The sequence below is a fragment of the Chrysochloris asiatica genome, unplaced genomic scaffold (genome assembly GCF_000296735.1).
Source record: "Chrysochloris asiatica unplaced genomic scaffold, ChrAsi1.0 scaffold00039, whole genome shotgun sequence".
Taxonomy (NCBI): Eukaryota; Metazoa; Chordata; class Mammalia; order Afrosoricida; family Chrysochloridae; genus Chrysochloris; species Chrysochloris asiatica.
This window is the reverse complement of record NW_006408557.1, coordinates 7,075,515-7,090,567: the sequence shown is the minus strand read 5'-3', so window position 1 is coordinate 7,090,567 and position 15,053 is coordinate 7,075,515. Positions and strand designations below refer to the sequence as shown.

The window sequence follows — 15,053 nt, the reverse complement described above, 5'->3', positions numbered from 1 at the left end:
TGGTTCTTTTGGCAGTCCATGGCATTTTCAGTATTCTCCTCCAACACCACAACTCAAAGGTATCAATTCTTCTATGATCTTCCTTATTCACTGTCCAGCTTTTGCATCCATATGAGGCTATTGAAAACACCATGGCTTGGGTCAGGCGCACATTAGTCCTCAAGCTGACATCTCTGCTCTTCAATACTTTAAAAAGTTCCTGTGCAGCAGATTTGCCCAGTGCAATACGTCGTCTGATCTCTTGACTGCTGCTTCCGCGAGTGTTGATAGTTGATCCAAGAAGAATGAAGTCCTTGACAACTTCAATCTTTTCTCCATTGATAAGAATGTTGTTTATTGGTCCAGTGGTGAGGATTTTTGTAAATAGTAAATAATACTAATAATACTTTTCAATAATTTCTGAATTCTGTTGGGTCACATCTCTTTGCAATAGGCACAAATATGAATCTCTTCCAAGCAGTTGGCCAGGTAGTTGTCTTCCAAATATCTTGGAATAGTTGAATGAGTGCCTCTAGTGCTACATCAGTTTGTTGAAACATTTCAATTTGTATTCCATCAAATTCTGGAGCCTTGTTCTTTGCCAATGCCTTCAGTGTACCTTGAACTTCTTCTTCAGTACCATTGGGTCTTGATTATGTACTATCTCTTGAAATGGTTGAACATCATCCATTTCCTTTTGGTACTCTGTATTCCTTCCATCTTCTTTTGATGTTTTCTGCATTATTCAATATTTTTACCATAGACTCTTTTAGTATTGAAAGTGGAGGAGTGAATTTTTTCTTCAGTTCTTCCCTTTTGTTCTCTTTTGATTTTCTAACTCCAGGTATTTGCATTTTTCATTTTAGTACTTATAATACAAGGAAGATCAGTTAATACCAGTATTATTCAAATTTATGCACCAACTACTACTAAAGTGAATGATGATAATTTTGAAGAATTCTACCAACTTCTTCCATCTGAAATTGATCAAACATGAAATCAAATGTATTGATAATTACTTATGATTGGTATGTAAAGGTTGAAACAAAGAAGAAGAACCAGTTGTTGAGAAATGATAGCGTTGGTGAAGAAATGATGCTTGAGATCTTATGATAGAATTTCTTTTCTTTTCTTTTTTTTTTTTAAAAAGAATGTTCCACAGTTGGCTGACTTTAATTTGGAAACAGCTTTGGGCTACAGATATTCATGTTTAAGGTACATTCCAAAACACAAAAATCCCGGTCACTAGCAAGGACTGGTTTCTCCTCATGCTTTTACATGGAAGTTGGAACAGAGACTTTCTGGTCTTTTTTCTGAAAGGAATGCGTTTGGCAATAACAAAACTCATGACACATACTCAGCAGATGCAAAGACTGCCCTTACAGGTTCTCTTTTTACTCCTCAGTGAGGACACAGCTTGTACCCACCCAATCTCGCTCACCAGAAATGTGTACGTAATCAACAGACTTACATGCATCAGTCTGACAATGAATGTGCAAAAATATGACTACAGATAAAATATAAAATGACATGACTAAAATGAAGGCAGGAGTCCTAGCCACAAGCAAAGGGAAAGGATCCTATAAGACAGGAAATAAAACATCTACTTCAGCAGTAGGAGGCTGTGAGGGGTGGAGGGTGAAAATGCTACCTGAGAGACTTCTAAACCAACCCAGGTCCTTCAGCAAGAAATATGTGTCAGGAGAGGAGGCACCTCAGAGGGTACTTTTTTTGGGGGGGGGAGGGGGCATTAGAAACAAACATTCTTTTGGCCTTTTCCTGACATTGCTGTTGCTGGCAGGTGGGCAAAAGTGACCCCCAAACCCCCCTCAGTCATTGCCACCACAGATCTTCATGAGAATCTTGTGGTAATTCTCTGAAGTATCTCCCGAGATGTCATGGTACAGCACCTTGCCATACATCCTCTTGTACTCCTCTCTGATGTCCAGGAGGTCAATCTCGCCTTGAGATACCATGATAAGAATCAGGGTCTCGTCCTTTGTCCCTGCTCCCTTCATGGACTTGTTCAGCCTTTCTGCAAAGAAAGCTGGGGTGTTCTTGAGACATTTCACTATGGCCAGCATGCCCTGCTCCAGGTCCCCGGACATCTCCCAGCAGATACTCTTCTCAATGTCCCGACCTGCCATTTGCTGGTACTCATTAAAATTACTACCAGGTGGGCCTAGCTATGGAAGCATAGAACTGCATTGAACTTGGACTTGTCTGTTCCAAGGCAGTTCTCCCCAGCCACATACAGCTCCTGCACATCTCTCTGGACAATTGAGAAATCCACATTTGTGCTATCATGCCGGTTTCCCTAAGAGAGGGAGATGAGGAGCCACTGGAACTGTCCCTGGTCTCCTCCAGGGTCTTTTTGAATTCTGCTTTGGAGGCTGTGTTCAGCTCCCGGATGTGCTAATTGTTGCAGGATGCCAGGATCTCAATCAGACAGGGTTCATCAGTGCCAGCCCCTTGATGGCTTCCTTTATCTCATACACATCAAAGAGAACCGGGGTATTCATCATAGCCAGGATTGTCTTCTCAGAGTTTCCTGTCAGTTCCGATTTCTGATCTTTAATCAAATCCTTCTTGTAAGCAGTCTTGAAGAACAGGAGAATCTGCTGCCCCTGCTTGTTGGAGCTACTTCCCAGGCAATCAACAATGGCCTGCTCCTTAGTCTCAAAGCTTTTCATTGCCTTCCGTAGGACCTCGGTTAACTTGTAAAGGATCAAATCCAGGAGCATCTTCAGTGGTGCCTCAATTCCCCGACTGGACAGGGGGTACAGTGGAGATAACAGTCCCAGATCCTGGGAATGCTGGGTAGCTTGGCACTGGCTGCAGCTGCTGCACAGGAGGGGACACTGACAGCTGCCCGGGTTAGACCATTGGTGGCCACCCAGGATAAGCCCCTGGGGGCTACTGCCCAGGGAATGGCATGGGCTGGCCTGGCACAGGTGCTCCTGGGTATGGTGGGTATGAAGGCAACCCGAAGAGTGGGTTTCCTCCAGGGGACAGATACATTCCATATGGAGGAATAGGCTGCTGGGCAGAGGGAGGCTGCCCAAAGCCCTCTGTAACTCCCAGGTGCAGGTTTGGTATGTTGGCTCCTTCAAATCTCCCTGACATATTGGCCACCATTCCTGCAAGGTGGTCCTGGTTGAACTGCCCTGTGTATTTGGCCATATTATCTAGTCCAATGGGGGACATACTGGGTGGGGGGTAGGGAGCACCCCCCCAGGCACCACCACTTGGTGCAGCTGGGGGTTAACTGCCAGCAGGTGTAGGATAGCCTGCATAGCTCATGATTGGATCTGGTCACTGGCCATGAGGCAGGGGTCACTCAGGGCAAGCACAAAGGTGCACAGGAGTGGCTCTGTCTGCGAGTGTCTTGGGAATAGCATCTTGGGTCTGCCTCCCACTAAGCTGGACTCCCACACAACACTCGGGTGATCAGGGGCCCTCTGGCACTCCGGGCCTAATGACAGAATATTGCAAGACCAATGACTTGTTGATTACAAATATCTTTTTCAAACAATATAAAAGATAACTATGCACACTGACCTCACCAGATGGCATACACAGAAATCAAATTAACTACATCTGTGAGAAGAGACAGTGGAAAACAAGGCCAAAACAAGGCTGGGACAGACTGTGGAACAGACGATCAATTGCTCATATGCAAGTTCAGGATGAAGTTGAAGAAAATTAAAACAAGTCTGAGACCTAGAATATGGCTTTGAACATATTTCATCTAAATTTAGAAATCATCTCAAGAATAGATTTGATGCATTAGACAATAATGACCAAAGATCAGAAAAGTTGTGAGATGACATCAAGAATATCATATAGGATGAAATCAAAAGGTCATTGAAAAGACAAAGAGGGAGAACAAACAAGATGGCAGATAGGGTAGAAGAGCAGTGAGGCGATCCGTCAGCAACAACACAGAATACCAGACCAAGCAGGCTAAGGGGATGGTGCCACAACTCTGAACCACATATAAAGGAATATTTAGAAGGTTGGAAGGCTTACAGCTAGGGGAATTTGTAGCAGAAGCAAGAAATCCATTGCTTTCTAATCCAAGACGCTCAGCTGCTTCCAGAGCTGCCATCTTGGGCAAGACCAAGCAGGGGATGGATCAGAGCAGCCATGGACACCTGACAGAATCACAGAGATAAAGGTGTAGACACTCTTTTTTTCTGTACCTGTTCATTGGTCTCTAGCTGGCTGCACACCTCCAATCTGGTGATTAAGGGGTGCCTGAACGAGTGGACACCCCACCCCTGGAGGCTTCTACTACACATATGCACAGATCTCCTCAAAATTTAAAGTGACAGTTTCCACTTAAAACCAAACGGCAGTGCAAAACAGCCACAACCAGCCCTGAATGATTTATCATTAGGAAAAAGGCCTGAACAGGGATTGTGGAGTGGGACAGGCAGACTAAAAAGGAAATAGACTGAAAATTAAATCCTGACTTACATCACAAAGACCAACAGTGGCATCTTGATATTTATCAGGAAGAAGAGTGAAAAGGGAAGCTCATCTCCTGATCACATCTACCTGGAGGCAATCAGAAAGCATACAAAATACCAAAATACACACCCATCTAAGTATTAAGGCCACAGATAACTCCTGAATATGCCCAAAACACAGAAACAGATGACCATATCAGCACATGTCCAGAAATAAGATAAAGTGACTGAGGCAAATGAACTGGAAGTAGACCTACACTCTATACTGGAAGATGGGCAGGCTTTGGAAATGCCTGGGAAGGAAATCAGAAAAATGTTTATAAATTGTATCAAAATACTATATAATGCAGTTGAGAAAAATAAGGAAGAAGTCAGGATAGCGCTACAGGGATAATTAAATAAGATAGATACAGCACTGGAAACAATTCAAAACCTACAGAAAGAGGTCCAAATGATTAATAATAGAATATCAGAAATGGACAATACACTGAAAGGGCAAAGAAGTAGAATTGAAGAGATGGTAGCCAGAACTAGTGAGCTAGAAGATAAATCTCTCAACACTACTAAGATAGAAAAGCAAGCACAAAAAAGGATAAAAAAGGTCTGAAGAAGACCTAAGATTCATGTTGGCCAACATGAAGAGGAATAATTTAAGAAATTATAGACATTCTGGAAAAGGAAGAATTACACAAGTCCACAGAGGAGTTGGTTGAAGACCTTCTGGAAGAAAAATTTCCTTACGTCCTGAAAAGCAAAAAGATAAGCATTCAAGAAGCTCAACGAACCCCAGGAAGGATAGACCCCAAAAGACAATCACCAAGACATATAATAATCAAGCTCTCCAAATTCAAAGATAAGGACAGAATCCTGAAAGTGGCTAGGGAAAAGAGAAGTGTAACATACAAAGTCAAGGAAATCAGATTAAGCTCGGCTCTCTCAACAGAAACCATGCAGGCACAAAGACAGTGGGGAGACATATAAAAACCCTGAAAGAAAAAAAACTGCCAACCAAGAATCCTTTATCCAGCAAAACTGTCAGTCAAATACGATGGTGTCATCAAAATATTCCAGCATAAACAGAAGCGAAAGGATTTTGCCAAAGCCAACTCTACACTGCAAAACATCCTAAAGGGAGTCCCGTGGACTGAGAACCAACAAGAACAGACAACAACCAGAGAATGACGTACGTGGCAGCATCACCCTAAACTCAATCAACAAATGGAAGAATTGAGAACACAATAAAATTATAAGAACAGAGGATCTGGAAGGTGAGTCTATGATCAAAACAATTACAATGTGAAAGAAGGTAAACACAGAGGAACAGAGATCCAGGTGGTGAGAAGGTCAGGTAGATGACAGGATAAAATTGTTGTTGTTAAGTGCCATCGAGTCAGTTCTGACCCATAGCGATCCTGTATAGGGTTTCCTAGGAGCAACAAGTGAGCTTGAACCGCCAACCTTGCAGTTCAAACGGGTCTGCAGTCTGGTGCATTAACCCATAGCGCCACAAGAAAAGTTAATGGAATATAAGGTAACCACAACAATGGGGTTGTGGTGGTGGGTTTAGTTTGGGTGTTGAGGAAGGCAATACAAGAAGGGGGAGGAGGTGGAAGGACAAGATAGATAGGGGAACACTGAGACAGGTTTGCATGGCCTAAGTGGGACAGAGGTAAATAGTGATGCATACTCAATCTTGGAACAACAGGGCTCTGTGATACAGGGATCTAGGCATAGTTTGAAGAGGAGAAATAATACTAAAATGCTTGACTGTCTTATGAATATTGGTTCCCTTGCCTACGATTGTAAAATAGACACTTAACTGGGATAGAAAGGAATGTCAGCAAACATGATTACAGAGAACTTGTAAGCCCATCTTGAGCCTATAACTGATTGGAATACCTAAAAGAGGTTCTAGAACTTGCCCAGTGAAATAGGCCTCTTGCAAAGCCTTTGCAGAGTATAGGACCTTAGGTGGAATCCTGAGTCCCATCCAGAACCTTCAGAGGTGGGATATTCTCACTAGAAAGGACAAGCAGACCAGCCTGGAACAACTAGAGCAACAGAAGATACATCTTCAAAGACAGATCATGAGGAAAAAAACAAAACAAAAATGTCAGCATGACTGGCTACTACAAGAATGAGAAAGCTGTTCTCTAGGAAGCCATCAAGGCAAGCAATGAAGTTCCTTCAGGACAAACTCCCCTCTAAGACTGAAACTCAAAGGGAACACATAAATAGACATGTAAGCTTGCTGGTGACCACATTGGTCTACTGGTGAGTGGAAGAGGGGAAAAGGCAGCAATGAAGATATGGGCTGAGTTCAACCACAGTCCATTGACTCCCGTTCACCTTGAGAGGAGACAGAAAAGAGGAAGGGCTGGTTTGTCCAAAGTGTTGTGCGACCTGGAGACACTTGAGCCCATGGACAAGGACATAGCCACAGAGGGCTAGAGCTGAGAGTGAAGCATCCAGCTGATATGAAGTGAGGGGAGAGGGACAAGAACACCCAAAATTGCAGACAGTACCCAGCCTCGATGGCTTGATAATCAGAACTCGACAAGAGGAAGATCACACACACACACACACACACACAGAAAAAAAATTGATAAAGGAAACAAGGATACATTGCTACAATTTGATGAACCTGACCTATACTCATGGAGGTAGTAACTCTAAATACCAACAGAGAGGGAAGGAGTCTTCATATCAAGTACCAATGCTATCCCCTTTGTACACAGGGTAGATAGGGATGAGCAAATTAGACACTGGCTACCTAAAATGAGGGGGCGATAAAGGCACGAAATGACTGGCTTACAAGGTTTCCATTGGGAGTTTAGTTTAAGAGTAGGGGTGGGGGATAAAGAGTCCCCTTCAATTGTTTTTACCTTGCCTAGATGGGTCTAGTGAAAAGAGATGGGGATAAGATTTGTATGATTCAATAGTGAATAATTGTTATCATGACTAATTGTGACTGTTAAAATTGTAAAGGTAGAAGTTTTGTAATAAAAACAGGGGAGTGGTTAATCTTACAGTCCAGAAACAGAGGACCCTAGGACCATCAAGGGAGAAGAGCATAAGCAGAATGCGGGACCTTATCCAGAGAAGCAGCAGAAGCCAGAAATGGAGGCAGAGATGGGGATGTTGAGAGAGGGAATGGCTGAGGACTCTAGATTCATGGGAACAGACGGACTAAGAGATAGTGGCCAGGAGGCAGACTTGCAGAATGTGCCCTTTGGAGGTGTAAATTATTATATATGCCTAAAGGACCCTGAGCCTAATCAGCTAAATGGCATTGCAACTACCCTCAATTAGTGCTGAATAAAGCCCTGCTTGAGCTTCTGGTTGGTCTCCGCAGGAAAGCTTAAGTCTTTATTACACCTGAACCATTGGAACTTCTACAGATGATTTTAAAGGTGGGAAGTACTCTCCAGTAATATTCTTTATTTGATAAACCAATCTGTTATTTACCTACAAGGTGACCTTAGGGAGTTGTTTCTGTGTGTCTATAGAATATCTTAGGGTGATAGTCTTGGAGAGTTGTATAGTCAAAACCAGTTTAGTAATTCAGGATTTTCTAAGAATTTGAATTCTGTTCCACATTTTCTGCTTTTCTATGAAGATTCTGACTAGAACAGCCATTAGTGGTAGCCCAGGCACCACCATATAGTTTTCCTGGTTCAGGGTAGATGAGGTTGGTAGACGTTTATCTCTGAGTTATTAATTTCCATTTTTGTCTTTTGTTTTGGATGAGAAGAGACTGGTAGTTGCTTTTTAAAAATACATTCTACTTTTTAAAAATTGGACAAATACAATAGTGGGTTATTTATATAATATACCTAAACAAAATATTTTGTATGATTCTTGTTTCAGATAGGTGCTGTAGAGTAAGTTCCTAGTCATAGGAGTATTATAAATACAGCAGAATAAAATACTGCAGGGCCCTGTATCCTCCTCACAATTGTGCTACGTTTGAGTCCATGGATGCAACCACGGTAGCAATTCATCTCATTGAGGGCCTCCCTCTTTGCATACTGGTTACGAATCGGGCTGCGAACCACAAGGTTAGCAGTTCAAAACTACCAGCTGTTCCATGGGAGAAAGATGAGTTTTTCTGCTCCCGTAAAGATTTACAGCCTCGGAAATCCTGTACAGGGTCGCTATGAGTCAGAACCGACTCCATGACACATAACTACCACCACCACTCTTTCACGCCAACCCTCTGCTTTACCAAGCATGAAGCCTTCTCCAGGGATTGGTTCTGCCTGAAAACATACTAAAGTTGCTGTTGCTGTTACTGTTAAGTGCCCTGGTGGGTTTGAGCCAACAACCTTACAGTTCGGAGTCCAGTGCTTATCCTATAACACCATACCAAGACTCCACATCTAAAGTATGAAAGACAAAATCTCACCATCTTCACTTTCAAAGAGCATGATGGCTGTACCTTTTCCAAGACATTTGTTTGTTCTGGCTGTTGTTGTTGTTAGGTGCTATCGAGTCAGTACCAATCCATCATGACCTTATGCACAGCAGAACCAATCACTGCCTGATCCTGGGCCAACCTCACTGCTGCTGCCATGCTTGAGTCCATCGATACTGCCACTTGGCCAATCCACCTCGTTGGGGATTTTCCTCTTTTTCTCTGACCCTTCACCTTACCAAACATGATACCTTCTCCAGCGACTGGTCCCTCCTGACCATATTTCCTGGTAGTTCATAGTATATCCAATATTCTTGGCCAACACCATAATTCAAATGTACAAATTCTTCTTCAATCTTCCTAATTATGCTCCCATATATTTATAAGGTGATCAAAAATACCATGACTTGGGTCAGACACATCTAAGTTCTCAAAGTGACATCTTTGCTCTTTAATACTTTAAAGAAAGCTTGAAGTTTTTCTACTAATAAATACATTTGCAAAATGGAAAGGCAAGACTTGTTGGCCAACTCTTTTCTGGCATTATTTATTTATTTATTTACTCATTCAAAGAATTGTTCCTAAATATACGAACAGCAGTGGATTCAAAGTAGGTGCCTCTCCTTAAGGCAGCTAAGTTCCCGGAAGTGTTGCAGCAACTGGGTGCATTCTGCATGGTGCAACTTGAAAGACCAGTCCTGAGACGCTGAGGTGAGAAAATAAAGTGTATTACTCTTACCAGGCAAAGGAACCAAGAGGGACGTCCTTAGATACTGTTCATTTGGGCACGCCAAGTGTCACTGTTTTATGAGGTGTAAACCAAGAAGTCATACATATGTATAAGATGTTCATACATCATTCATAATGTCTATGTAAAATTCTGGAAAAGTTACATCATTCAGTGGGGTTGGGAGTGGGGATGTACTGTCAGAGCAGATAAGCCCCACCTAGGGCAGAGTTCTTCATATGCAATGAGACTTTAATAGCCACATGTAAGGAACTCTCAAAGCACTGTAGGATAAGCACTGAGCAGCTACCCACAAGGTCAGCAGTTCAAACCCACCAGCCATTCCTTGGGAGAAAGCTGAGGCTGTCTACGTCTATAAAGATTTACAGTCTCAGAAACCCTACATGGTAGGTATGAGATTATCCCTACATATCTCTGGCCTTTACAGAGCTTGTTCACGACACTCAGCAATAAACCAGCAGTTTTACATCTGTTTTCACTCCTTTCAAACCCTGTCTCAGATGGAAGACAAATTGATATATAATCACAATTTAATAATTCAGCAGACCAAGTCCAATTGATGGAGAAATAATTGTCTCTTTAACAAAAGATACTGAAACAAGTGGATTTCCATGTGCAAAGGAATTAAAGTGGACCCCTGCCTCATACTATATGCAAAATTAACTAAAAATAGATGAATGATTTAAATGTAAGCAATAAAACCATATCATAGAAGAAAACATAGGGATAAGTGCTTTATAACCCTAAATGTGGCCATTGATTCTTAGATATGAAACTAAACGCAGGAGCAACAAAAGAAAAAAGATAAATTGGACTTCATCAAAATTAAAATTTTCTCTTCATGAAAGGATATTATCAAAAAGACAACTTATAGAATGGGAGAAAGTATTTGGAAGTCATATAGCTGAAAAGGTTTAATAACCAGGATATAAAGAACTCCTAAATTCAATAACAAAAAGATAAGCAACCTAATTTTTTTAATTGGTGAAGGTCTTGTATAGTATTTCACCAAAGAAGATAGACAAATGAAAAGACATTCATTAGTCACTGTTGTTGTCATTAAGTGCCCGTTGAGTCTTTCTGACTAGCAGTAATCCTGTGGAAACATTATGCAGGGTTACTATGAGTTGAAATCAACTTGTCTGCATTTAACAACAACAACATAGTATTTCTGAGGTTGTAAATCTTTGCAGGAGTAGAAAGCCTCAGCTTTCTCCTTTAGTAGCTGGTGGTCATATCCTATAGAACCACCACATTGCCCTCATTTGTCACTGTTGTTGTTAAGTGCTGGTCGAGTCCATTCTGACTCATAGGTACTTTGCATGGGGTTTACAAGGAGCAGCTGATGGGTTTGAACCACCAATCTTGCTGTTAGCAGTCCAGTGCTTATCTTACAGCATCACACAAGGACTCCACTAGTCACTGTTTGTTGTTATTCACTGCTATTGAGGCAGTCATAGCGACCCTGTATAGTGTTTCCAAGGAGCGCCTGGTGGATTTGAACAAACCAGTCCAGTGTGTATCTTACAGTGCCTTACCAGGACTCCCCATTAGTCACTTTGTTGTTAAGAACAGTCAAGTCGATTCTGACCCATAGCGACCCTGTATAGGGTTTCCAAGGGGCAGCTGGTGAGCTTAAACCACCGACCTTGCAGTTCAAACAACTTTGCAGTCTGATGCAGGACTCCTAGGAATACAAATCAAAGCCACTGCACACTCAGTAGAATGGCAATTATCAGAAAAAAAAAAAATGGACAATAAGTGTTGGCAAGAATATGGGGAAATTGAAACTTTCAGGCATTTCTAGTAGGAATGTAGCATATTGCAGCCTCTGTGGAGAACAGTTTGGCAGTTACTCAAAAAGTTAGAATTACCAGTATGCTCCAGGATGCCACAATTAGGTATACACACAAAAGAATTGAATACAGAAACTCACATAGATATATTACACCAATGTTCACTGTAACATTATACACAATAGGAAAAAGGTGAAAACATACCAAAGGCCCATCAACAAATGAAAGATAAATAAAATGTGATCTATTTATACAAAGGAATTTTATTACTGACGTTGTTGTTGGATGCCATGGAGTTGGTTCTGACTCATACAGACCCTATGAACAACAGAACGAAATACTGCCCTGTCCTGCACCATCCTCACAATTGTTGTTACATTTGAGTCCATTGCTGCTGCCACTATGTCAATCCATCCATCCATCTCTTTTTCACTGCACTTTACAAGGCATGTTTTCCTTCTCTAGAGACTGGTCCCTCCTAATAGCATGTCCGAAGTATGAGAGATGAAGTCTCACCATTCTGATTTCTAAGAAGTATTATGGCTGTACGTCTTCCAACACAGATTTGTTTGTTATTCTGGCAGTCATGGAAGTCCGTAGACCTTTTAATATTCTTCTCCAACACCAGAATTCAAATACATCAATTATTCTACAGTCTTCCTTATTCATTACCCAATTTACACTTGCATATGAGATTATTGAAAAAACCATGGCTTGGGTCAGGCACACATTAGTCTTCAAACTGATATCTTTGCTTTTGAATACTTCAATGAGGTCTTGTGGAGCAGATTTGCCTAAAGCAATGTTGTTGTTGCTGTTAAGTGCCTTGGAGTCAGTTCCAACTCATAGCGACCCTGTACAGGGTTTCCAAAGCTGTAAATCTTTACAGGAGCAGAAAGCCTCATCTTTCTCCCGCGGAACTGCTGATAGTTTTGAACTGCTGACCTTGCAGTTCGCAGCCCGATTTGTAACTACTACACTACCAGAGCTCTACATCAGTTACTTTCTTGACTACTGCTTCCACCAGTATTGAAAATTTTCTTCAGTTCTTATAGCTTAAGATATGCTGAACATACTCTTCCCTTTAGGTTTTCTAACTCCAGATCATTGTATATTTCATTATAATACTTGTCTTGTCTTCTTGAGCTTCCCTTTGAAATATTCTATTCAGCTTTTTACCTCTTCATTTCTTACAGTTGCGTTCGCTTCTCTATGTTCAAGAGCAAATTTCAGAGTTTCTTCTGACATCCATCTTGATCTTTTCTTTCTTTTCTATCTTTTTAAATGAGTATCCTAGGCTGAGTTTTCTAGAGAAGCAAAACCAATGAAACATATATATGTATATATACAGAGAGAGAAGTTTGTTGTCAAGGAAATGGCTTACAGTTATACAGTTCCAGGTCTCCAGTGGAAGAGAGAGAAGTCCCTCCTGTGTGTTCATTATTTTGGGAGCAGGTAACACCCCTAAGGAAACATCACTTCAGTTGATTGGCTAATCATAATCACTCATCATAGAGTTAACTATGCCTGTATTAGATTTCATCACCATGGGAATAAGCACATCCCAACTGCTTGACCTCTGGAAATCCTGGCCTAGTCAAGTTGACACAGAACCCTGTTACAGTGATCTTTTTCTTTCTTCCCGTATGATGTTCTTGATGTTATCTCACAGCTTTTCTGGTCTTCATTCATTAGTGTCTAATGCATTTAATCTATTCTTGAGAAAGTCTCTAAATTCAGGTGGGATGTATTCAAGGTTATATTTTGGCTCACGTGAACTTCTTCATTTTCTTCAACTTCAGCCTGAACTTCATGGTCTTTTTCTCAGTCTACCACTGGCTTTGTTTTGGTTGATGATTTGGAACTTTTCCACCACCTCTTCCCACAGATGTAGTCAATTTGATTCCTGTGTATTCCAACTGGTGAATCCAGATGTATAGTCCCCTTTTGTGTTGTTTTAAAAGTTATTTGCAATTAATAAGTCATCGGTCTTGCAAAATTCTACATGCGATCTCCAGCATCATTTCTTTCACCAAGGTCATATTTTTCACCTACTGATCCTTCTCTGCTTTCAACCTTCACATTTCAATCACCAGTAATTATCAATACATCTTGATTGCATATTTGATCAATTTCTGGGAAAAGATGTTGTATCATTCTTCCATTTCATCATCCCTGGCTTCAGTTGTTGGTGTGTAAATTTGAATAGTAGTGGTATTTGCTGGTCTTCCTTGTAGGCGTATGGATATTATCCTATCACTGACAGCACTGTATTTCAAGGTAGGTCTTGAAATGTTCTTTTTGCTAATGAATGTGATGCAATTCCTCTTGAATTTGTCATTACTGGAGTAGTAAACCATATGATTGTCAGATTCAAAATGGCCAATATCCATCCATTTCGGCTCACTGCTGCCTAGAATATGGATCTTAATGGTCTACATTTCATTTTAAACAACTTCCAATTTTCCTAGACTCATACTTTTACATTCAATGTTCTGATTATTAATGGATATTTATGACTGTTTCTCTTCATTTTGAGTTGTACTGCATCAGCAAATTAAGGTCTCAAAAGCTTTGCTCAATTCACATCATTATGGTCAACTCTACTTTGAGGAGGCAGCTTCCCCAGTCATATTTTGAATACCTTCCAACATGAGAGGCTCTTCTGATACTATATTTGACAATATTCCACTGCTACTCATAAGGTTTTCATTGGCTAAATATTCAGAAGTATTCTACCTCTCCTTCTTCCTAGTTTGTCTTAGTCTGGAAGCTCTCCTGAAACCTGTCCACCATGGGTGACCCTGCTGGTATTTAAAATGCTGGTGGCATAGCTTCTAGCACCACAGCAGCAAGCAAGTCACCACAGTATGACAAGCTGATAGATGAGTGGTGAAATGGAATATTATGCAGCCATAAAGAGAAATGAAGTTCAGATACATACTGCCACATGGATGAACCTTGAAGACATTATGCTGAGTAAAATAAGTTTGAGTCATAGGATAAGTATTATATGATCCCATTTATATTATATTTCTAAAATAGGCAAATAAAAAGATACCAAAGTTTCTTAGTGATTACCTGGAGCTGGGTAGAGTTGTTGTTGTTAAGTGCCATCAAGTTGTTTCTGACCCATAGAGACCCTGTATAGGGTTTCCAAGTCACTGCTTAACAAATAAATAGTTGATAAAAACTCACTATTTATCAAGCACTCAGTATTTATTGGGTAGCGTTAGTGCTTAATAAATACTGAGTTTCTGTTGGGTGATGAAAACCTTTTGGACATGGATAAGTGATGGTTGGACAACATGGTGAATGTCATTAATGTCATTGCATTCACATTCAAAATTGACCACTTAGAATGATTAAAATGTCAATTTATACATTATATTTTATCACATTAAAATATGTATGTTTATGTATATATTTGACAAGTTGTTGACAAGCAGTAATTAACTGTTTCCACAAATGTAAGTGTGGAATCTACTGTCCCAGGTTCAGTATCATTCAACACATTATAAGATAAATATCCAGATCTGAATCAGAACCTTCCAGCAACCCTCTCCCAGAAACTGGGGCTGACTGATCTTCAATTTCCCACTGCCTTCTTCATTAGTGCGATTGAATGGTGAAGTCCT

At 40.9% G+C, this 15,053-nt stretch overlaps 1 pseudogene; it reads right to left on the bottom strand.

The window, feature by feature from the left end:
* Nucleotides 1-1,808: 1,808 nt before the first annotated feature.
* Nucleotides 1,809-3,282, bottom strand: LOC102838807 (annotated as a pseudogene).
* Between the last annotated feature and the right edge of the window lie 11,771 nt (nt 3,283-15,053).